General features: G+C 35.9%; 2 pseudogenes; both read left to right on the forward strand.

The window, feature by feature from the left end:
• LOC131029097 (pantothenate kinase 2-like) overlaps positions 1-11967 on the forward strand; it is a 168060-nt pseudogene extending 156093 nt beyond the window's left edge.
• A 5148-nt stretch (positions 11968-17115) lies between these two features.
• Positions 17116-20904, forward strand: LOC131029090 (pantothenate kinase 2-like; annotated as a pseudogene).
• Positions 20905-25123: the final 4219 nt, after the last annotated feature.

A 25123-nucleotide genomic window follows, 5' to 3' on the forward strand; every position in this document is an offset into this window, starting at 1 on the left:
CTTAAACCCATTCCGGTAAGGGTTTACAAGAGTGTATGATAGAATTTGATAACCAAGTCAATACCAACTAACCAAAACATGCTCCAGAAGTAAGTAACACATAAAACCAAACATACTCCATTGATCCAAACATGTCGGAAGTGTCCAACAGATAGCCTCTTCTTTTTGTAACACAAGATCCTCTACTGGTAACCAAGCCTGTCTGTCAGTAACCAACCATAACAGCTAGTGTTGACATCAATGATTAAACATCAATGCAACACATAATCAATTCATCCATATTACCAACAATGTCCCCCTTTGGCATTGATGGCAACACTAGATGTGAAAAACATCTAAGTACCAAGAAATGCCAAACAAGTCTCCTCCTATGTAAGACAACCAACAATCTCCTGTATATAGCTCTAAATATCAATAACTCTCCCCTTGTGAATAATATCTCTATAAAGTTCTGAATTTTTTATTTTTCACATCACTATATCTCCCCCTTTGACATCAATGCCAAAATTATGACAAAAATATCAAAGCAAGAATATAAACCTCTGAATCTCAAAGTTGACTACTCCCCCTGAGTAGTAGCACCACTCATCAGTGCAAGAATGAATAGTATCTCTGATAATGCATGTTGGACTGATGCCAAATTGCATCAATCAACTCTTTGTCGGAGGGGCAGAAACCCCTAACCTCTCTCTCAAATACTCAAATGATTCCTTAGACAATGGTTTAGTGAATATTGTTAGAGCCTGGAAACAACTGAGAGGGGGAGGTGACTCAGTTGTCCAATAAATTCAACCAAAAATAACTTAACCAAAACTTAATGCTTAATACTGGTAAACCAAACTTTATGTTGGTAGACAGTCTTAATAGTTAATTGCAATATCGATAAAGATTAATGCATAAAACAAAAAGACAATAACATCCACAACACATAACACCAATGTTTGTATGTGGAAACCCTGTAAGGGGAAAAACCACTATGGGAAGCCCTACCCATAATCAAATGATACTAGTGTAGATAGTATGTGTTTACAATATGGATTCTACACATGCAGAAAGGCCAACTTCCTAGAGCTCATTGCTCAATCACAAAATGAGAGTCACACTGACTACAATTGGATGGTTAAAACCAATGATAATGTACTTCACAAAATAGCATCTTCGTATGCTGGATTTAGTATTGGTGTAGTTCTAATTGCCTTCACAAAACCCTCCTTCAACCTTCAAATGATGTTTGTGTGTATAGCTCTGCTTATTTTTGCATATACTCTATTACAATTCTTCTTCCCAATCGCATATCGATCTTTACAAATAAGATCTTACATATATACCATAACCTAAGACCAATTGAATATGTCGGCTCAATAAAAGATATTACAAAAAAATCAATTACAAAAAAATCAATACCCGAAGCATGATGTCAGCTCAATGCATTTACAATAATAATAAATCATCTCCATAACATGTTGTGCTGATCTGGAGTAGATAAGTCTATCGGTGCTTATCCTGGACCTATTTGCTGGTAACAACAAATATGCAAACTTGAATAAACAATTAATCAAATCGCCAAAAAAAAGTGATAGAATAATTTCTTAGACATAACCAAGTAGTTTCCAAGTCTTTCCAAGTACCAATGAACAATATAATCTACCAGTGAACCAAATACCAGTGTTTTACATAAGTCTCTGTCTTGCCGGTGAACACAACCAAAATCTCCAAGTGCTGATAAGTGTTGACAAGTAATGACATGTGTTAACATCAATGACAAAACCATGTCAACATATCCAAAATACCAACAATCTCCCCCTTTGGCATTGATGGCAACACAAGATGGAAAAACCATCAAAGTGCCAAAACAGAAATGCCAAAAACAAAAAACCAACAATCTCCCAAAGAGATCATTAACCAGACATCAAAAATACATAATATCATCTCACTCCAAAGTAATAATCTCTCCCCTGAGGATTAATATGTGTTATCCATGTGTTTTTCCATATCAATCTCTCCCCCTTTGACATCAAATGCCAAAGCAATACAAAATACCAATTCATTTAATATACCAACTACTCCCCCTGAGAAGTATCTCTCCTCATCAAACTCTGGAATAAAAGATTTCTCTGTTAATTCTCCCGGTTGATGACAAACATCAACTATCTAAGTCTCTACCGATGGGGGTAGGACTCCAAGTTTCTCTCTGAGATACTCAAATGTTTCCTTAGGCAAAGGCTTTGTAAAAATATCTGCAATCTGCTCTTTAGTATTCACATAAACTAGTTTCACTTATTTTTCTTCAACATTCTCTTTTAGAAAGTTTCGTTTGATAGAAACATGTTTAGTGTTAGAGTGAAGTACTGGGTTCTTTGATATATCAATTGCTATTGTATTGTCATAGTAAATAGTTATAGGTTCCTTGCAATTTACCTTTATGTCCTTCAACATTTGCTTGATCTATAGTACCTGTGTAAAATTAGTTGTTGCTGCAACATATTCTAATTCTATTGTTGATAAACTTGTACAACTCTGTTTCTTGCTCAACCATGAAATTAGTCTACTGCCAAGAAAAAATGCTCCGCAGGTGGTGCTTTTTCTGTCATCCACATCTCCTGCCCAATTAGCATCTGTGTATGCATATAAGTAAAAAATTTCATCTCTAGGATACCATAAACCAAGATTTGTAGTGCCTTGTAGGTACCGAAAAATCCTTTTCACTATTTATTCATGATTTTCTTTAGGATTATTCTAAAATCTTGAAACAATACATATTGTATTCATAATATCAGGTCTTGTTTGTGTCAAATATAGTAAACCTCCTATCATAGATTTGTATCTAGTCAAATTAACATGTGTAGATTCATCCTTCAAAGATAATTTATCATTTGTAGTCATAGGTGTGCTTCCCGGTTTACAATTCTCCATGCCAAATTTCTTTAGTAATTCCTTCAAGTACTTAGATTGACATAGGAATATACCTTTACCAGTTTGTGAAATCTACAATCTTAAAAAGAATTTTATCTCTCCAATCATAGACATTTCAAATTCTTACTACATTTTGTTAGAAAAGTCTTTACACAAACCATCTTCTCCTCTAAAGATTATATCATCAACAAAAACTTCAATAACCAAGATGTCATCATTAGTTACTTTGTAGTATAGATTTTTGTCTGCATTACCTTTTGTGTAACCAAGCTTTAAAAGATATTTGTCCAATCTTGCATACCAAGCTCTAGGAGCTTGTTTCAATCCATATAAAGCTTTCCTTAACCTGCAAACCATGTCTTTGTTATCTGTCAAAGAAAATCCATCAGGTTGCTCAATGTAAACTTCTTCTTCAAGATCTCCATTCAGAAATGCACATTTAACATCCATTTGATATACTTTATAGTTCTTGTGTGCTGCAAAAGCCAATAAAAGTCTTACTGCCTCAATTCTAGCTACCAGTGCAAAGGTTTCATTGTAATCAATTCCTTCTTTCTGAGAATATCCCTTACACACCAATCTTGGCTTTTTTCTGATTGCCATGCCATCTTCATTAAGTTTATTTCTAAAAACCCATTTAGTTCCAATTAAATTTTTGTCTTTCGATTGAGGAACTAATGACCAAGTGTTATTCCTTTCAATTTGTTCCAATTCATCTTCCATTGCTTTAATCCAATATTTATCTACACATGCCTCATTAATTGATGTAGGTTCAATTTGAGAAATAAGACATACCTCCTCATTTGCCAACCTTACTCTAGTCATAACTCCTTGAAATTTGTTTCCAATTATTTGATCTTCAAAATGATTCAATCTTACATACCGGGGTGTTTTTTCTTGCTGTTGTTCTTCAGTGACTGTTGAATCTCCAGATGATACTGGTGTAACTGGATCACCATTCTGTACCAGTGTATTCACAGTAGGTTCATTTGTGATTATCTCTATTGCCAGTTCAGAGTCTGTGTACCTTGAATTTCCTCTAAACTGTTCATCAATCTTCACATTTGTACTCTCAACAATTTTCTGCAATCTCTTGTTAAAAGATCTATATGCCTTGCTCTTAGATGAATAACCAATAAATATTCCTTCATCACTTCTAGGATCAAATTTTCCAATATACTCATCTCTTCTAATATAACATTTACTTCCAAATATTCTAAAATATTTAAGAGTAGGAGTATTACCAAAACATAGTTCTTGTGGGGTCTTACTGGTTTCTCCTATGATGTGAACTCTGTTGAATGTATAAACAGTTGTATTGACCACTTCTCTCTAGTATATATGAGGTAGATTTTCTTTTGATATCATACTTTTGGCTGCATCCAAGATAGTTCTATTTTTCCTTTCGACAACTCCATTCTACTGGGGTGTTTAGGGTGTTGACAACTATCTTCTAATCCCATTCACTTCATAGAATGTATTAAATTCCTTAGATGTGAGCTCACCTCCTTGATTTGATCTCAAACATTTGATTTTCTTGCCGGTTTCATTTTCTACCATCACCTTCAATAGTTTGAATTTCCCAAATGCTTCAGATTTTTCTCTGAGAAAAGTAACCCAACACATTCTAGAATAGTCATCAATGATTAGCATAAAATATCTATCTCCTTGTATACTTCTAGTTCTTGCTGAACCACATAAATCAGTATGAATTAAATCAAGAACATTGTGAGACTTCTCTAGAATACTCTTGAAAGATGCTCTAACTTTCTTTCCAAATTGACATTCCTTACATACCGGATTGTGGGGTTTAACAATCTTAGGTAAATTTCTAACTGCCTTAGTAGTACTGATTTTCACAATGCAATCAAAATTTACATGACAAAGTCTTTTATGCCATAACCAACTCTCATCAATATGTGCAATTAAACATGATTTCTCATTGTTGTTCAAATGAAAGATATTACCTCTAGTATGATTACTGGTTGCAATTTCCAAACCAGTTATATTTAAGATTTTGCATTTGCCATTCTTGAATTGTAACTGAAATCCTTTCTCAACTAATTGACCAGCACTCAAAAGATTATGCTTCAAACCTTCAACATAGTAAACATTATCAGTATTGTGCTTAGCATCAAAAGATATAGTGCCTTTTCCTTTGATCAAACAAGCTTTATCATCTCCAAATCTTACTAGACCTCCATTATAATCCTGAAAGGTTAAGAATTTACTTGTATCTCGAGTCATATGATGTGAACATCCTGAATCAATAATCCATTCATCCTTATCTTCAACTTTAGCTATCAGGGCCTACTCTACTAGTTGAATAGTGGGTGTTGGTTCATCTTCTGTTATAGCAACAAAAGCCCATCCATTGTCTGCTGGATCCTCATCAGAATCATCAGTAACTCCTTCATCAACATAATAACAAGATTTGTCTCTATTCTTCTTGAATTTGTATTTTTGATAGTCAGGAGTAGGCTTATATGTTCTTTTAGCTTCTTCTCTTAATCTTGCATGTCTATCAGGACATATAGATGCCATATGACCAATCTTATTATAGTTAAAACATTTAAAGGGTGCTTTACCTTCGTACTTACTTCCAATTGGACCTTTAGGAATTTTCCTTGCAAATAATGCTTCAACTTCTCTTGCATAGAAGGCTTTCCAATCAGATTTATCAGATAATGATGATGATGCTACAATTGATAATGATGCCTTGAAAGCTAGACATGTCTTGATAGTAGTAACATGACCAAATTCCTCAAGCTCAAAAGCTGAAAGTTTTCCAACCAAAGTGTCTCAAGATACTGATACATTAGGCATTGTTCTTAATTCATTTATAGCAGTAACTTTCATTTTATATGCCGGTGGAAAATATCTTAAAACCTTAGAAACAATTTCATCTTCACTTAAGGTTCCTCCACAACATTGTATACCCAAAACAATTTCATTTACTCTTTCTATAAAAATAGAAATTCTTTCATCTTCTTCCATTTTTAGACTTTCATACCTGACCCAGAAGCATTCAAGTTTTGCAATTTTGACTTTGGAATCTCCTTCATTCAATGTTTCTAGTTTTTCCCAAATAGCTTTAGCAGTAGATCTATCTAACAATCCCATGACTTGCTGATCAGACAATGTGCTCAAAAGTGCTTCCTTTTACTCATCTTTTCCCAAGGTTGGTGGATTAGGCTGACCGGGAGTAGGAGTAGTATAGCCATTATTTGTAACCTCCCATATATCCTTTCCAATGTAATTCAAGTGTGTCTCCATCCTAATCTTCCATATGCCATAGTTAGTTCCATCAAGTTTCGAACTGTCCTTCTTGAAATAGTTAGAAGACATTGGACCTCCTCAAGCTGTTAAACTTTTGTAAAAAGAGGACTAAGTTTTGATACCAATTGTTAGGTCCAAGAGACAACTCAGAGGGGGGGGGGGTGAATCAGTTGTCCAATAAATTAAACCAAAAATAAATTAACCAAAACTTAATGCTTAAATCTGGTAAATCAAACTTTATGCTAGTAGACAGTCTTAACAGTTAATTGCAATACTGGTAAAGATCAATGCATGAAACAGAAAGATAATAACATCCACAACACATAACACCAATTTTTGTATGTGGAAACCCTGTAAGGGGAAAAACCACAGTGGGAAGCCTTATCCACAATCAAATGATACTACTTCAGATAGTATGTATTTAAAATATGGATTTTGCACATGCAGAAAGGCCAGCTGCCTAGAGCTCACTACTCAATCACAAAATGAGAGTCACACTGACTACAATTGGATGGTTAAATCGAATGATAATGTATTCAAAAAAATAGCATCTTCATATGTTGGATTCAGTACCGATGTAGTTCTGATTGCCTTCACAAAACCCTCATTCAACCTTCAAATGATATCTACGTGTATAGCTCTGCTTATTTTTGCATATACTCTATTACAATTCTTCTTCCCAATCGCATATCGATCTTACATATATACCATAACCTAAAACCAATTGAATATGTCGGCTCAATAAAATATATTACAATAAAATCAATTACAAACAAATCAATATCCGATGCATGATGTCTGCTCAATGCATTTACAATAATAATAAATCATCTCCATAACATGTGCTGATCTGGAGTAGATAAGTCTACTAGTGCTTATCTTGGACCTATTTGTCGATAACAACAAATATGCAAACTTGAATAAATAGTTAATCAAATCACCAAAACAAAGTGATAGAATAATGTCTTAGACATAACCAAGTAGTTTCCATGTCTTTCCAAGTGTCAGTGAATAATATAATCTACCAGTGAACCAAATACTTATGTTTTGCATAAGTCTCTATCTTGCCGATGAACATAACCAAAATCTTCAAGTGCTAATAAGTGTTGACAAGTAATGACAGGTGTTGACATCAATGACAAAACCATATCAACATATCCAAAATACCAACAAATATATCTACAATTTGTTCTTTAGTGTTCACATAAACCAATTTGACTTCCTTTCCTTCCACCTTGTCCTTTAGAAAGTTATATTTTATTGAAATGTGTTTAGTCTTAGAGTGAAATACCAGATTCTTAAACATGTCAATAACTATAGAGTTATCACAATAGATAACTACTGGTTTACTACAATTTACCTTGATATCCTTCAACATTTGCTTCATCCACAAGAATTGAGTGCAATTAGTTGTTGCTACATCATATTCATCTTTTGCAGTAGATAAAGAAATGCATGATTGTTTTTTGCTGATCCATGAAACCAATTTCTTTCCAAGAAAGAAAGCTCCACCATAAGTTCTCTTCTTGTTATCAGTATCTCCTGCCCAATCTGAATATGTATATGCACATAAAGTGAAGTTATCATCTCTAGAATACCATAAGCCATATTTTGTTGTTCCTTGCAAATACTGAAATATCCTCTTTTCTGCACATTCATGATTTTCTTTAGGATTACTTTGATATCTTGGAACAATACTTACTGCATTCACAATATCTGATCTAGTCTAGGTTAGATATAATAAGCCACCAATCATAGACTTATATTGTTGGCAAATGCAAACTCCAATGAGAAATTGTAGGTGATTGAAGGTATTGTCATTGATGGCAACCTTACAATCCTATGGCACCGATAGATACTGGCACAGGCATAGTCACCGGCATCGGAAATGGCAAAGATGTTCACTGACATCTTGGCCAACAAGATTTTATTTATTGTATTTTGTATTTAATTATAAAATATTTTTGTAAGCCGACAAGGTGAGTTGTAATATGAATCATATAAGTATGAGCTCTTTTAAATCATTTAGGAAATATATGCGGATGTGGTTAGATTATTGTAGAACTAAGATGCAAATATTAAGGTAGAGTTTGGAATAAGGTTTTGGAAGTTGTATGAGCTTAAACCGGTACTGAACCTAGCATAAAATATGTTGATTCGAAGTAGTACATGATATTGGATTTTTCATAATCCACTTTTGTAAGTCAGTGAGACTTCTCTTTTGTATTTAAGCAGTGAGCTTTAGGTAGTTGGCCTTCCTGCATGTGCAGGCCCCTATTGTAATAGTAATATTCACTTATTGGTCAGTAAGAGAATATTGTGGGTCACAAATCCCATCCAGTTTTTTCCCACACCGGTTTTCCTTGTTAAAAATATTGTGTTATGGTGTGCTTTCTATGTTGTGGTTGTTGTTCTTATTTACTGCATTAATTCTTGTTTACCAGTATACTGTTTTGAGATGCAATTCATTTAATGAGTTAAGAAAATCCATTAACCAGCAAGATACTGATTCACCCCCCCGCTCAGTATCTTTGGGAGTCCTAACAATTGGTATCAGAGCTTGGTCCTCTATTTTCAAAAGCCTAACAGCTTGAGGAAGATTCTGACACTAATACAGATGGATAATCTGAGAAACCAATTGGAAACATCTCTTGCAGATTATGATGCAGAAAAATTGAAGAATAGAAAACTTGAAGATGATCTGAAGGCTGCACAGGAAATCATTCAAGGACTTTAGGAAAATCTCACTATTTCTAGGAACAATAGAAGAGAACTTCATGAGAAGATACAGAGTGATGATGATGAAAAAGAGACTCTTAATGATCTAGTAAGCAAACTAAAACAAGAGAATATGTATTTGATAAATGAGATGTGTTGGGACTCATTAAAATTGGGTCAAGTTTAGAGGCCCAATTCAAAATTTTGCTCTGCATTTCCAAATGAGTCAGTTTGAATGGCCTAGTTAGAGAGAGGGCAAAATGGAGCCAAGTGATTTTCAAAGGGTAAGGCTTGGAAAATGTGTCTTACACCTTTCATTTGACCTATCTAGTGATGTGCAACTTTCAGAGTTCAGTTTGGATCAGTTTATCAGGTACCCATTTCAAGGGGTGAGCCAAAAGTGCATTTTAGGTGCAAATGCAAATTTTATTGAGTAGCTTACTTTGGATGTTTATATCTTTTTCCCTGTTGGTCATCATGAAGAGTTTCTAATTGGGTTAAATTTCATGCATAAATTTAAGTCAACATGCAAAATTTCAAGTCTTTATGAATCCATTTGCTCAATTTTCAAAGCTCGATCCATTTGCAGTTTGTGTTGTTTGACAAGTCTTTGTTTCAGCTGCTAGTCGGAGCCCTGTTTTGCATAAGTGTAAAATTTTCCTCGGTAGGTGTCATGCCAAAAAGTTTGTTTTGGGCTATTGTTGGTATAAATGACAAGCTATGTTTCCAGTTTCAAGCTCCTGCCAATCCGTTTGATTGGTTTTCAAGAGGCTTCCTCAAGCCATTGTTTTCAATGATCTATACTTTCATTGTCGTATCAGTTAAAGTTGCTATTTTCATGAGTGCACTATTTGTACCTAGTCAGACTTTTGGTCGAACTAAGAATTCTAAGTTTTGATATGTACTTCAAGGTATCTATGTCTTAGATTTGAGGGTCTACGGAGGTCGTTTGATATTTTTATGAAAGGCATCATTAGTTGCCTGAGCACTGACTTCATCAGGTCCGCAGTGCCGACAAAGCCAGTTGGTTATTTTTGACATTTAATATCTCTTCGCTTGAGATTATTCTTGAGAAACCATTTAGTAGAGTTCATTCTTTCATATCAGAGTGCACTCCTGTCAGATGGCGAGGTCCAGAAAGGTGTTTTGACCGGTTTGAAAATTACATCTTCACGATTAAATGTGAAAATGTGGCGCAAGTGCTTGAAAGTTGTAAAACTCAGTCTGATGATCCAAAAATGGTACCGATCATTTCCAGAGGTAAGCTTAAGGTTCCTGAGGTATTTTAGAGGTCAGCTGCATGAAAACAATTTTTTTTTTTAGTCGGAACCAATTTGGGGCCCGACCTCGCTCATGCCCATGCATTGAATTTTATGGTGAAATGTTCTTTTTCCTTGGCGAGGCATATTAATACTGGCTCGATTGCAATTTTCCAGTTGGATAGTGGAGACATAGATGGAGAGCCAATAATTAAGGGGGTGGAGCATATAAATTTGCAGATATCTTCAAAGACAGACTTGGTGTAACTCTAAGCAAGGAAGATGAGATGGGCTGTCTTGTAGCTGGAACAAATTTTTTGTTGGAGGCAATTAGTCATGAAGCATTTACCTACATGGAAGCCCACAAAGAATTTGTCCAGACAGACCAGAATGATTTGTTTCCATAGCTTGTTTGCAATATTGGTTCTGGTGTTAGTATGATTAAGTTGGATGGAGATGGAAAATTCCAACCGGTCAGTGGATATGCTTGTTGGAGACATTTATGGTGGTTTGGATTATTCAAAGATTGGTCTTTCAGCATCCACTATAGCTTCAAGCTTCGGTAAAGGTGTATCTGAAAATAAAGATCTTGCAGATTACAGGCGAGAGGACATTGCTCTTTCTCTACTTCAAACGATTTCCTACATCAGACAAATTGCATATTTGAATGCACTACGCTATGGGCTTAAGAGAATATTTTTGGGAGGGTTTTTCATATGTGGTCATGCATACACCATGGACACAATCTTATTTGCAATACAATTCTAGTCAAAGGGTGTAGCATAGGCTATGTTTTTGCGGCATGAAAGGTATATGGGTGCCTTGGGAGCATTTATGAGCTATGGTAAACATGGTCTTTCAAATTGGACCTCAAATCAGTTTGTTGAGCGCTTTCCTATCCATGCATGAGGTGCATTGCCAAACTTCCTCTCTACACCATGTTGAAGAAGCATAGAAACCTTTAGGCCAAATGCACTCCAAAAATTCACGCCCCTACTAATGCATTTCCCTATGCATAGTGTATAAAGCATGAAGTTATAAACCAAAGCAAATTAAAGTTGGTAGAGTGTGAGGGGTTAAGGCTTTCAAACGAATGCAAACAGAAAAAGAGTCTTCCTCCTTCCTTCCCTACGTGTCTATTTGGAGGCACATTAAACTTTATTACAAAAAGTAATTGGCGGCCTGTGTGGGGTTTTCAAACTGCAGCAAATGCACATTGGTAGGCATCATGCATGAGTGGTGGGTGAGCTGAAGAAGGAGTGGAGCTCCCTTGCCACCATCCTCCATGGCACATGGTATGGTGAGTTTTGTAGAAAACATTTCAAAGATACCCAAAACTCCACTCTTCTGCGTGGCTATTTGGAGGCGTTAAATTCCAAGAAATGCATTTGGCAGGTGTATTGCCAATGCCATGACCTTTCCAACATCCTCTTCGACATAGTTGAGAAGGGAGTTTCAAATTTTCAATCAAATGCATGGGTAGCACCATTAAAACTCAAAAAAACTTGTAGTTCCAAGCATGAGGCTTTATCCCACATTGGCTGGGCGGTGTAATGTTTTGGTATTCATAAGCAAGACTCCACACTACCATAGTGTCAAAGCCTTGGAGGCTTTTGACGGATGGTGTCGGTTGGGTGCCCAAGCAGAACCCACATGCGTGGGTGCACTTCCCGAGGTGACCAAGGAGGCCAACAAGTGGTGACCAGGTGGACCCCATGCAGGCACAGATCCCGAGGCAGGTGAGTTTTGCAGAGAAAGGGCAAGTAAAAGATCGAGCATGTTCCAAGGAGTTCGATGATGCATGTGGATTTGCAAGCCAAGGGTGCTCGCTAGTTAAGCTCTGTGAAATGGCAAAAAGCTCAGCGAAAGGAGTTAAAGAGCATGTAGTGCAATTTCATGAGCCAAAGATACTCGCAAGTTAAGCCCTATGAAATGGCGAAAAACTCAGCTAGATGGCAAAGTGTTAAAGACCCTGCAAGTTCAGCAAGATCCGACAGTCAACGTGACTTCATGACCCAAAGATGCAAGCTAGTTAGCCATTGCGAAATGACAAAAGACAGGCGGTGGATCTAGGTGGAAAGACAGCTCGCAGGTCCCACTAAGGTATCACTGAGGTGGCGACAATGTCGCCAACAAGCAAGCAGATAGGTGGCATACAAGTGGCAGTGATGAGGCATACACGTGGCAGTGATGAGGTGTCATCTGAGGTGGTGCCCAGTGGACCCCATTAGCCAATCAGAAGTTGCCACGTGGTAGTGCGTCAGGGCAAAATTAGGCCAAAAATCAAAGTTAAAATCAAGTTTAATATATAGTTGAAACTATATAAAAATTCAAAAATTTAAATGATGGAGGCATATGAAGGATTTAATTCGCCTAGAGGTTCATGTTTGCCCAAAATACCAAGTATCATATATCACCGGAAAGCTCTTGGGATGAGGAATGCAGTTATGGAGTTAGTTTTGACAAATATGGGATATTTCAAGAGAAGTTGCCATGGGAAGGAGGAAGGGATTGAAATTCAGTTGGAAAAGAGACACTTGGCAATTTCAGTTGCAGACCTAATCTTTTTCCCTCTCCTTTTTATTCTAATTTTCTTCTCATTGTAAGGGTTCTAGAATTTTGGAGGAAGTGCACTAGTTTTCATGGCTTCCATTTCTGAATTTCTTGACCTAAATGTGTAAATTTTCATGGATCTTTTTTAGGGTAGTAAATTATTTTCTAGTTGTAGATCTTACTTGTGTCAGGCATGAGTAATTTCCCACAGTATTGTCTCTGTGTATGTATTTCATTATTATGAATTAAATCCTCAAGGAGGATGAAATTTGTCAATTTCAAGGAGATTGTGTGATTGCTTGTGGGTATCCTTCAATGAAGGTTTTAAACTCTGTAATCAGTCATGAATAAATGAAATATGTGTCTCAGATCTGATAATTTTGTGAATAAATTGAGTAATACATTAGTATAAGGTATTAATGCAGGAATATCATTTAAGGAGAACCAATTTGTGATTAAGATGCATATTTGCAGTTTTGTGTGTGCCTCTATTGCCCAATGAATAAGGCATTGGTCTTGCATATTTGGTGATAGTTTCAGATTCACAAATTTAAAGACAAATCTTTTCCCTTCATGCTTAGGGGTTTGTGTTCTATCCTTCCCAAGCTCTATTTCACCCATTATTTGAACAAGATCTAGCCAATTTGTATGTGTTATCTAATTTGTTGAGTTTGTGGAATGGTTTATCTGCTTCATTGATGCTGTCATGTTGAGTAAACGAGTTTGATTCGGTGCATCAAAAGGTTGTCCCCCCTAGGTCTACCAGAACCTAAAGTGCAAGAGGATCATTTAGGATCCTATATTATGTTGTCCAAGCCCTAAAGTGTTTCATTGATTGAGATTGGCTTTCTCATAGATTGATTTGTAGGTGGTCTTGGGTTAATCACTTTTGGTGAACAACAAAAATGGTGACTTTGTTGGGAAAGCTGAATAGAAATTGCCTAAATTCATCCAGTTAGTAAGTCCATTGTGTATGCACAGAGTTTGAAAGTGATTTTGTGGTGAAGAAAATGTTTCTTGTGTTGGTATTTTGGTATGGTTTTGTCATTTATGTCAACACCTACTAAAACACTAGTACTTTGGAGATCCAACAACATTCACCGGCAAGAAAGTAACTATTGCACAGTTACTGGTATATGGTTCACTAGCAGGATATAATGGTCACTGGCACTTGGAATGATATGGAAGACATCCTGTGGACACTTTGTTTTGAAGAATTAATCATTGGTATATTCATACTTGCATATTTGTTTTTATCGGCAAATAGGTCCAGGGTTATCTAGGGTTTCACCGGTAGGTTTATCTTTTCTAGATCAACATGGCATGGTATGAAGATGATTTATTATTATTGTAAATGCATTAAGTTGACATGTTTAATTGGTTATTGCATCAGATATTATATTGATTGTAAAATGTTTTTATTGTAATATCTTGTAGAGCCGACCTACTAAAATTGGTCCTAGGTTATGGTATAAATGTAAGATCTTATTTGTAAGATCAAATGTGGAATGAAAAAAAGAATTGTGTGAAGGTATATGCGAGATTAAGTAGAGGTATACATGAAGACATCATTTGAAGGTGAAGCTAGGTTTTTGTGAAATCATATCAGCATTACACCAGTACTGAATCCAGCATATGAAGATGCTATTTTGTGCAATATATTCTTATTGGATTTAACCATCCAACTGTAGTCAGTGTGACTCCCATTTTGTGATTGAGCAATGAGCTCTAGGCTGTTGGCCTTTCTGCATATACAGACCCCATTTATGTACACTCACTATCTAGAGTTGTATCATCTGATTGTGGGTAAGGTTTCCCACTCTGGTTTTTCCCCTTACAGGGTTTCCACATACAAATACTGGTGTTATGTGTTGTGGATGACTTTGTATTTATGTTTCATGCATTAATCTTTACCGGTATAGCAATTTGCTGTTAACATTGTCTACCGGCATACTTAACTAGTTTACCAGTATTAAGCATTAAGTTGGTTAAGTGGTTTTTGGTTTGAATTTATTAGACAACTGATTCACCCCCCCCACCCTCTCAGTTGTCTTCGGGACCTAACATCTTGTTCAAGATCTGTAGAATGATATGTTTGTCATGTCATATTTTATAAAAGAGTAACAATGAATTTATGTTCCTGAGTTGTGAGCAAGTCCTTGCAACTGCATGTAAATTTTTCTCCAATTCCTTATTGGGTGGCGACTCTATGGTTCATACCAGTGTTGAATGTCTTTGCAATTAGTATTGGATAAGGTTTATGGTTCGATGCATAGTGCAGAGATACGAGTTATCACTACTAATGTGAATCTATAGATAAATTCTTCATCATAAAATTTTGATATAAAGTTCAGTAGAAAGATACACATAGTTTTGGTGTTGATTTCCCAAATCCATATGTGTTGAATAGCCTGGAAGAGTGTTGGTTGTAGCGAGATTGAAGGAGATAGTAGAGAATGTAAATTTGTGTTGAATGGTATTCTGCAGTTCAAAATGTTCTCTATGCAAGAGGTGGCGACTCTGAGCTAAAAGAGAGTGCTAAAGTGTGAAGTTGATCTTCAGATCTACAAGTCTTACAGCTGCAAACACCCAAGTATTTTCAGAAGTTTCAATGCAATATGTTTGTTCTGATAATTCAAATGAGTAAAATAGTTTTCCCATTAAGTGAACAACACTAGTAAAGAGGGAGAAGAGAGGAATCACAAGTTAATTTGCATATCCATTCTGCTGAAATGTCCATTGTATATGTTCTTCCGTAGTATGCAAATTTGGAAAAGTTTGTGTCAAGCAATGATTTGAATAAGGATATGTGGTTGAAGTGTTTTATTATTCAATGCATGGTGTAGACACCCAAAATTGTCATGTCTAATTAAATAAATATTTTATTTATTTAATTATCTAAGCCTAATTCTTCTATTAATTAAATAAATCTTTATTTATTTAATTAATTCATTTATCCTCTTCTAGCCTTATTTCTCATTTAAATAAATACATTTATTTATTTAAATTATCCCTTTCCTAAATTAAATAAATATTTTTATTTATTTAATTATCTTATTCTTCTATTAATTAAATAAATCTTTATTTATTTAATTAATTCATTATCTTTTTCTACACATGACACATGTCATTCATCTCTTAATTCATACACTACCTACCTCTTTCATTATTTTGGTATTTCTTATACCTACCCTCTAATCCTAGCTGACCTCTCTTTTTACACCTCTCAATCTTAACCCTACATTTCTTATTGTGTCTTCTATTTAAGGAGATGCTTTCTTCATTGTCAAACCCTAACTACTTGATCAATTGACTACACTACGATCCTACTTGCAACCACATTCCGTTCTTTGTTGAGCTCTTGTGCATATTAAAATCTGAGAGCAAATATATCAAGCAAGATCAATGGAGATAGGAAGAATGGAGATCAAAACCCTAGTGGACATGTGATGGTATAATCTTTGTGATTTCATTTGATTTGCATTGTCTTAGGTAATCTTCATATGTTATGGTGGATCTTTGTTGATTGTTAGGCTAGGGTTTTGTGGTTGAATTCATTTAGCCTTTCAATATTGTTATTATTGTTATCCATTTTCACCATAAACACATGGTTGTATAATCATTTGTGGGAGTTATAAGAAATGAGTAGTGAAGTTTTTCAGCCTTGTGTATTGCCACATATGACCATGCCTAGTGAAGTGTTACAACGATGTAGTAGGAAAGGTTTCAGTATGAAGTATTATGAAGCTCTAAATTTCAAAGATATTTCAGGTTACCCAAATCCCATACCCATAGAAATTAGAAAGTATTTGCCCATATTCAGTGGGAAGAAATCAGAATCAACATGTCAACATTTGAAGAGATTTTCAGATTTGATGGGAGAGTTTGAAATTTGTCAAGAAGATGTGTGTATGAAGTTGTTTGTTCAATCACTAAAATAAGATGCAATGGATTGGTTTTCCTTTTTGCTGGTAGATTGTATTTCCTCATGGGAGGAATTGATTTCAGATTTCATAGACCAATTTGATGAAAAAGTGAGTGATTGTGATTTGCTGAAAGAGTTCATGTACATAAAAATCAAGAAAGATGAATTGGTACTAACATTTCATATTAGGTTTTCACAAACATTGTCTAAAATTTCTAGGAAGTATAAGTTTGATGATAAAGTATGACTGGATATTTAAATATGAGTGCTTTTGGTAAGAAGATGGGTTTCCTATTGAGAAACAAAGAACCCAAAACTTTGTATGAAGCCTTTAACACAGCTAGGGATATTGAAAATAATTTAAAATTTGGGATCTCAAAGAGAGTAGTATCTATTGTTTTTTCTTGCCAAAACACCTTCAATGGTGAAATACCATGTGAAGCTGAACAAATCATTCTGTGTCAAAACATGTCAAGCTATGCTTTTCTAGATGGTTTTGCTAATGCATGTGATTTAGATTTAAATGAGAGTCAAGAATCTTTATTGTTAATGCCAATTGTCTCTCACTATATTGATGGAATGATCAGTGGGAAATGTTGTGATAATGCTGATACAGAGGTAGATTTGTATGTCAGTTATGTTGATTATGTGACTGCAAATTATGAAGTAAATCATGTATCTCCCAAAGGTAATAATAATGAAATTAATGAGGATGATAACCATTGGTCTTTACATGCTGCTGATGTGTTTAATGTTGCAATACAAAATACTGAAGGATCACCAAATGTTGTTGATTATGCAAGTGAAAATGTGCAATATGATGTAAATCAGATTTTGTTTAAGTCTGATACAGCTGAAAATGAAATTGTGGATGGTGCTGATAATGTTTGCAGTGCAAGTATACCCAGTGATGAATGTGTTTCAGAATGGAGTGGTGCTACTGATTATGAGGATACTGAGTTCAATTTTCAGCACCTTGAAGGTATACAAATGGATAATGAAGAGCGATTTCAGAATGAGAGTGATCTTGCCACGACTTATTCACTTTCTTATGATCATCAAATGAATGCCAGTCATGCAGCTGATGATGGTTATGAGATTTCTTATTATTCATCTTGTGAAGATGATATAAGAGGTGACCAAGTTATATACTTCAGTCATGAATCTGAAAATGAAAGTGTTTTTGAAGATAAAATATATGTGGAAGTGCGGATAAAGTTCTATTTTCAAATTTAAATGAACCCATATTTGAATGCTTTCAGAATTTGAAGTACCATGAAGAGGATGTGAATGTTGATTGTATTCTTGAGCTAGATATGGAGTTCTTTTCTTTTGATACTAATGTTCATGGTGTTGATTTCATTATGGAAAATGCTAAAGTTTCCCCTCGTGTTGAACAATTTTTTAATGCTGATGTAATTCCGAATAGCAGTAGCATGGGTTGTAAAAATTTACTTCATGATGAAGGCAAGAGGCATGGGTTGCATGATGACTACTTCAGACTACAAATGGAAGTTTTTCAGGTGGATATAAGTCTGAATGAGAAAGACTTAGCTAAGGATTTGTTTCAGCCAGAGGTATGCATTCTTTTCCATGAATGGGATATTGAGGATGCGAGTGTATTGAGCTGGATGAACAAGGATAGTATGGAGTGTGATCAACATGGTGAAGTATCACATCCAGATTGTAATATTTATGTTCCTTGTTTGCATCAATTGGTTAGTAATGTCCCTCATTCTATGAATTTAAATGATAACAAGGTAAGTGCTGATAATAACTATAGTGTTGAGAATGAATGTTTTATTTTTGAAGTTCAGCATGATGATGCCTTTGCAAATGATAGAATTGATTGGGATAGTGAAATGATTTTTCTTTTGAAATAGTGTGTGATTACAAAGTTCAAAATCAGGCAAAAGGTATGCACACTAGTTGTTGTGGAAATGAGATGAAAGAGGTTGATTATAAGGAGTATGCTCAGTTGTTATTGAGAAGTGCCTTTGTTTGGATCATGGTGTCAGGTGATGAGAATCATATTTTCGATACAGGTAAATGTTGGGGAAAGTGGAGAAGTTTATATTCAGTTGTCAGTATGTTTGTATATCTTGTATAGTTGCTTTGCTTCAGTTGTGTGGTTTTCAATAAGGTGCCCTGATGTTTGAGTAGAATAAGGAACCCTGCTTTTGAGAAGAGAAGAGAAGAGTGATCCATTTTTGGGTGGTTTTCTTAACCATAGATTATAGTTTCTTGCGTTGAGATTGCAATCAACCATCCCTAGTCAAAGCCACTATTGGGACTCATTAAAATTGAGTCAAGTTTAGAGGCCCAACTCAAAATCTTTCTCTGCATTTCCAAACGAGTCAGTTTGAATGGCCTAGTTAGAGAGAAGGCAAAATGGAGCCAGGTGATTTTCAAAGGGTAAGGCTTGGGAAATGTGTCCTACACCTTTCATTTGGCCTATGCAGTGATGTGCAGCTTTCAAAATTTAGTTTAGATCAGTTTATTAGGTACCCATTTCAAGGGGTGAGTTGAAAGTGCATTTTAGGTGCAAATGCAGATTTTATTGAGAACCTAACTTTGGGTGTATATATCTTTTGCCCTGCTGGTCTTCATGAATGATTTCAAATTGGATTCAATTATATGCATAAATATGATTCAGCATGAAAAATTTCAAGACTTAATGAATCCATTTGCTCAATTTTCAAAGCTCGATCCGTTTGTAGTTTGTGTTGTTTGACAAGTCTCTGTTTCAGCTGCTAGTCAGAGCCCTATTTTGCATAAGTGTAAAAGTTACCTCGGTAAGTGTCATGCTAGAATTTTTGTTCTGAGCTATTGTTGGTATAAATGAAAAGCTATGTTTCCAATTTCAATCTCTTGCCAACCCGTTTGATCGGTTTTCAAGAGGGTTTCTGGAACCATCGTTTTCAGTGATCCGTACTTTCATTGTCGTATCAATTAAAGTTGCTATTTTCATGAGCGCACTATTTGTACCTAGTCAAACTTTTGGTTGAACTAAGAATTCTAGGTTTTTATATGTACTTCAAGGTACCTATGTCTCAGATTTGTGGGTCTAGGGAGGTCGTTTGATATTTTTATGAAAGGCATCATCAGTTGCTTGAGCATTGACTTCATCAGGTCTGCAGTGCCGACAAAGACAATTGGTCATTTTTGACAATTAATATCTCTTCGCTCAAGATTCTTCTTGAGAAAATGTTTGGTAAAGTTCATGCTTGCATATCAGAGTACACGCCTATCAGATGGCGAGGTCCAGAAAGGTGTTTTGACCAGTTTGAAAATTACGTCTTCGCGATTAAATACGAAAATGTGGCGCAAGTGCCTGAAAGTTGCAAAACTCAGTTTGATGATTCAAAAATGGTACTGATCATTTCTAGAGGTAAGTTTAAGGTTCTTGAGGCATTTCAGAGGTCATTTGCATGAAAATGAATTTTTTTTTTAGTCCGACAAACTTTGGGGACGGACCTCGCTCATGCCCATGCATTGAATTTTATGGTGAAATGTTCTTTTTCCATGGCAAGGCATATTAATACTGGCTCGATTGCAATTCACTAGTTGGATAGTGGAGACACAGATGGAGAGCTAATAATTAAGGGGGTGGAGCATATAATTTTGCAGATATCTTCAAAGATAGACTTGGTGTAACTCTAAGCAAGGAAGATGAGATGGACTGTCTTGTAGCTGGAGCAAATTTTTTGTTGAAGGCAATTCGTCATGAAGCATTTACCCACATGGAAGGCCACAAAGAATTTGTCCAAATAGACTAGAGTGATTTGTTTCCATATCTTGTTTGCAATATTGGTTCTGGTGTTAGTATGATTAAGGTGGATGGAGATGGAAAGTTCCAACCGGTCAATGGATATGCTTGTTGGAGACATTTATGATGGTCTGGATTATTCAAAGATTGGTCTTTCAGCATCCACTATAGCTTCAAGCTTCTGTAAAGTTGTATCTAAAAATAAAGATCTTGCAGATTACAGGCGAGAGGACATTGCTCTTTCTCTACTTCAAATGATTTCGTACATCAGACAAATTCCATATTTGAATGCACTACGCTATGGGCTTAAGAGAATATTTTTGGGAGGTTTTTTCATATGTGGTCATGCATAAATCATGGACACAATCTTATTTGCAATACAATTCTGGTCAAAGGGTGTAGCACAAGCTATGTTTTTGCGGCATGAAAGGTATATGGGTGCCTTGGGAGCATTTATGAGCTATGGTAAATATGGTCTTTCAAATTAGACATCAAATCAGTTTGTTGAGCACTTTCCTATCCTTGCATGAGGTGGATTGCCAAACTTCCTCTCTACACCATGTTGAAGAGGCATAGAAACCTTTAGGCCAAATGCACTCCAAAAATTCACGCCCCTACTAATGCATTTCCCTACGCATAGTGTATAAAGCATGAAGTTATAAACCAAAGTAAATGAAAGTTAGTAGATTGTGAGGGGTTAAAGCTTTCAAACAAATGCAAATAGAAAAAGAGTCTTCCTCCTTCCTTCCCTACATGGCTATTTGGAGGCACATTAAACTTTATTACAAAAAGTAATTGGTGGCCTGCATGGGGTTTTCAGACTGTAGCAAATGCACATTGGTAGGCATCATGCATGAGTGGTGGGTGAGCTAAATCAGGGAGTGGAGCTCCCTTGCCACCATCCTCCATGGCACATGGTATGGTGAGTTTTGTAGAAAACATTTCAAAGATACCCAAAACTCCACTCTTCTGTGTGGCTATTTGGAGGCATTAAATTCCAAGCAATGCATTTGGTAGGTGTATTGCCAATGCCATGACCTTTCCAGCATCCTCTTCAGCATAGTTTAGAAGGGAGTTTCAAATTTTCAATCAAATGCATGGGCAACACCATTAAAACTCAAAAAAACTTGTAGTTCCAAGCATGAGGCTTTATTCCACATTGGCTGGGCGGTGTAATGTTTTGGTATTTATAAGCAAGACTCCACACTACCATAGTGTCAAAGCCTTGGAGGCTTTTGACGGATGGTGCCTGTTTGGTGCCCAAGTAGAACCCACATGCATGGGTGCGCTTCCTGAGGTGACCAAAGAGGCCGACAAGTGGTGACCAGGTGGACCCCATGTAGGCACAAATCCCAAGGCAGGTGAGTTTTGCAGAGAAAGGGCAAGTAAAAGATCGAGCATGTTCCAAGGAGATTGACTATGCGTGTGGATTCACAAGCCAAGGGTGCTCACTAGTTAAGCTTTGTGAAATGGCAAAAAGCTCAGCGAAAGGAGTTAAAGAGCATGCAGGTTGCAAGAGATCCAATAGCCTATGCAATTTCATGAGCGGAAGATGCTCGTGAGTTAATCCCTGGGAAATGGCAAAAAACTTAGCCGGATGGCGAAGTGTTAAAGACCCTGTAGGTTCAGCAAGATCCAACAACCAACTTGACTTCATGACCCAAAGATGCAAGCTAGTTAGCCATTGCAAAATGGCAAAAGATAGGTGGCGTGTCCAAGTGGAAAGACAACTCATAGGTCCTGCTGAGGTATCACTGAGGTGGTGACAATGTGGCCGACAAGCAAGCAGATAGGTGGCATACAAGTGGCAGTGACGTGGCATGCACATGGCGGTGACAAGGTGTCATCTGAGGTGGCACCCAGTGGACCCCATCAGCCAATCAGAGGTTGCCACATGGCAGTGTGTCAGGGGAAAATTAGGCCAAAAATCAAAGTTAAAATAAAGTTTAATATATAGTTGAAACTATATAAAAATTCAAAAATTTAAATGATGGAGCATGTGAAGGATTTAATTTGCCCAAAGGTTCATTTTTGCCCAAAATACCAAGTATCATATATCACCAGAAAGCTCTCGAGATGAGGAATGCAGCTATGGAGTTAGTTTTGACAAATATGGGATATTTGGAGTGAATATTCCATGGGAAGGAGGAAGGGATTGAAATTTAGTTTGAAAAGAGACACTTGACAATTTCAGTTGCAGACCTAATATTTTTCCCTCTCCTTTTTATTCTAATTTTCTTCTCATTGTAAGGGTTATAGAATTTTGGAGGAAGTGCTCTAGTTTTCATGGCTACCATTTCTAAATTTCTTGACCCAAATGTGTAAATTTCCATGGATCTTTTTCAGGGTATAGAGATTACATTGTAGGGTAGTAAATTGTTTTCTAGTTGTAGATCTTACTTGTGTTAGGCATGACTAATTTCCCACAGTATTGTCTTTGTGTATGTATTTCATTATTATGAATTAAATCCTCAAGGAGGATGAAATTTGTCAATTTCAAGGAGATTGTATGATTGCTTGTGGGTATCCTTCAATGAAGGTTTTAAACTCTGTAATCAGTCATAAATAAATGAAATATGTGTCTCAGATCTGATAATTCTGTGAATAAATTGAGTAATGCATTAATATAAGGTATTAATGCAGGAATATCATTTAAGGAGAACCAATTTGTGATTAAGATGCATATTTGTAGTTCTGTGTGTGACTCTATTGCCCAATGAACAAGGCACTAGTCTTGCAGATTTGGAGATAGTTTTAGATTTACAATTTTAAAGATAAATATTTTCCCTTCATGTTTAGGGATTTGTGTTCTATCCTTCCCAAGCTCCGTTTCACCCATTATTTGTACAAGATCTAGCCAATCTGTATGTGTTATCTAATTTGTTGAGTTTGTGGAATGGTTTATCTACTTCATTGATGCTGTCATGGTGAGTAAATGAGTTTGATTCATTGCATCAAAAGGGTGTCCCCCCCTAGGTTTAGCAGAACCTGAAGTGCAGGAGGATCATTTAGGATCCTATGTTATGTTGTCCAAGCCCTAAAGTGTTACATTGATCGAGATTGAAGAAGTAAAGTAAGAATTTTCAAAAGAATGGATCAGAAAGTCAGATATGAATGTTAGTGAAGCTATCCCTTCACTGGTAGAATAGAGTACCACTCCACCAGTAGGAGATTCTTCATCTAACTAAGAAATAATCCCTTGGGGGTATGGAAACTAATGCAAAAAAATGCTTATTTACCCTCGGTTGATGGTGAGAAGTTGAAATCCTTCTTTACCGGTAGATGAGTTAAGTTTTTACTTAACCAACAGGCATTAAATGTGGTAGCTAAAGGAATTGACACTATAAAGCAAGTGTTTTGGCTCTCTTTTCATTCACCGAACATTCAAAATTCCTTAGAGCATGAAAATCCTGAGCGAAGGCATCCATAGAGAAGTGAAGCAAATCATTCGACCACTCCTACCTAAAGGCAGAATAAGGTATTTATAACTATGGCTTCCTCTTCTGTACCTAAATTCATTGAAAACCCTACTATAGTTGAAGTTGTTAAGCACCCTAGGCCTGTATTTAAAATTATTCCCAAAATTGCGAAGAAAGATGATACCCTAGGAGCATTCTCAAAAATACCCAATAGAGTTACTTATGCTGAGGATCCTAGAATCTATATACATTGTCATATAGAAGAACTAGGAGATGATGAAATTAAGAACATGTACAAGACTGCTATATGTGATGATAATGAAAATGTTAAACTGGAACACAAGGTAGTTGAAACCCTAGGTTTTGTGGAAATTCTAAGTATTCCTGATTCTCCCATGGATGTTATAAGGATAGTATTAAGTAGAGTTCATGGAGAGTTATTTTGGTTGGATTCAACTCACAAGATAACCAAAGAAGCAGTTAGGGAAGTGACAAGATTACCTTCCACCGGTAGCAGACCTGAGAAAGGGAAAAAGGTTCCTAATGACACTGTAATGACCCTAACTGGCGCAACATTTGATAAGAGATCCTTGAGAGTAAATGATGTAAAGGATATCAATATTAGGTTCATAAGCATGATACTTGGATACAAAGCTACTCATGCCAACAGATTAAACTTTGTTTCTAGCTTGTGTATCAAAAGTGCCTATGACTTGGTAAATAACAATTTAACAATTGACATATGTGAATGGTTGAAGGATGAATTGATAGATAATCTGAAGAAAATCAAAGGAGACAAGAAAGGAACTTTTAGATTTGGCAACCTACGTGTATGTTTAATGTTGTATATAACCAAGCAAGTTCCCAGTATTGGAATAAAGGATTTTGGCTTTGACATCCCAGTAGGAAAACAAGTACTGGACATTCTAAGCAACATGGGAGATAACAGAAAAAATAACATAAATGAATACTTTTAGGAATTAAAGGCTAGAATGAAAACTAGGATAAGGCTATCTCAAACTATTGTTGACAAATATCAAAAAGAGATATGCTTTGTAATAAAGAAATGTGAGATTTGGATGGAGGCAGTGGTCCCAAGGACTATCTGGGTTACTGAAATCGGATATGAGGCAGATGACAATATAATTGAAACTTATGCAAAAGCCCTCTTAGAAGCACCTAAAGAACCAACTGAAGAAATATTTGGTAGTGCTGAAACAATAGAAAGCAAAATTCAATCCCAGAAAAGAATAAAGAAAACTGAGCAGATAGTTAGGAAAGGAACAAG

This window comes from Cryptomeria japonica, chromosome 1 (genome assembly GCF_030272615.1).
Source record: "Cryptomeria japonica chromosome 1, Sugi_1.0, whole genome shotgun sequence".
Taxonomy (NCBI): Eukaryota; Viridiplantae; Streptophyta; class Pinopsida; order Cupressales; family Cupressaceae; genus Cryptomeria; species Cryptomeria japonica.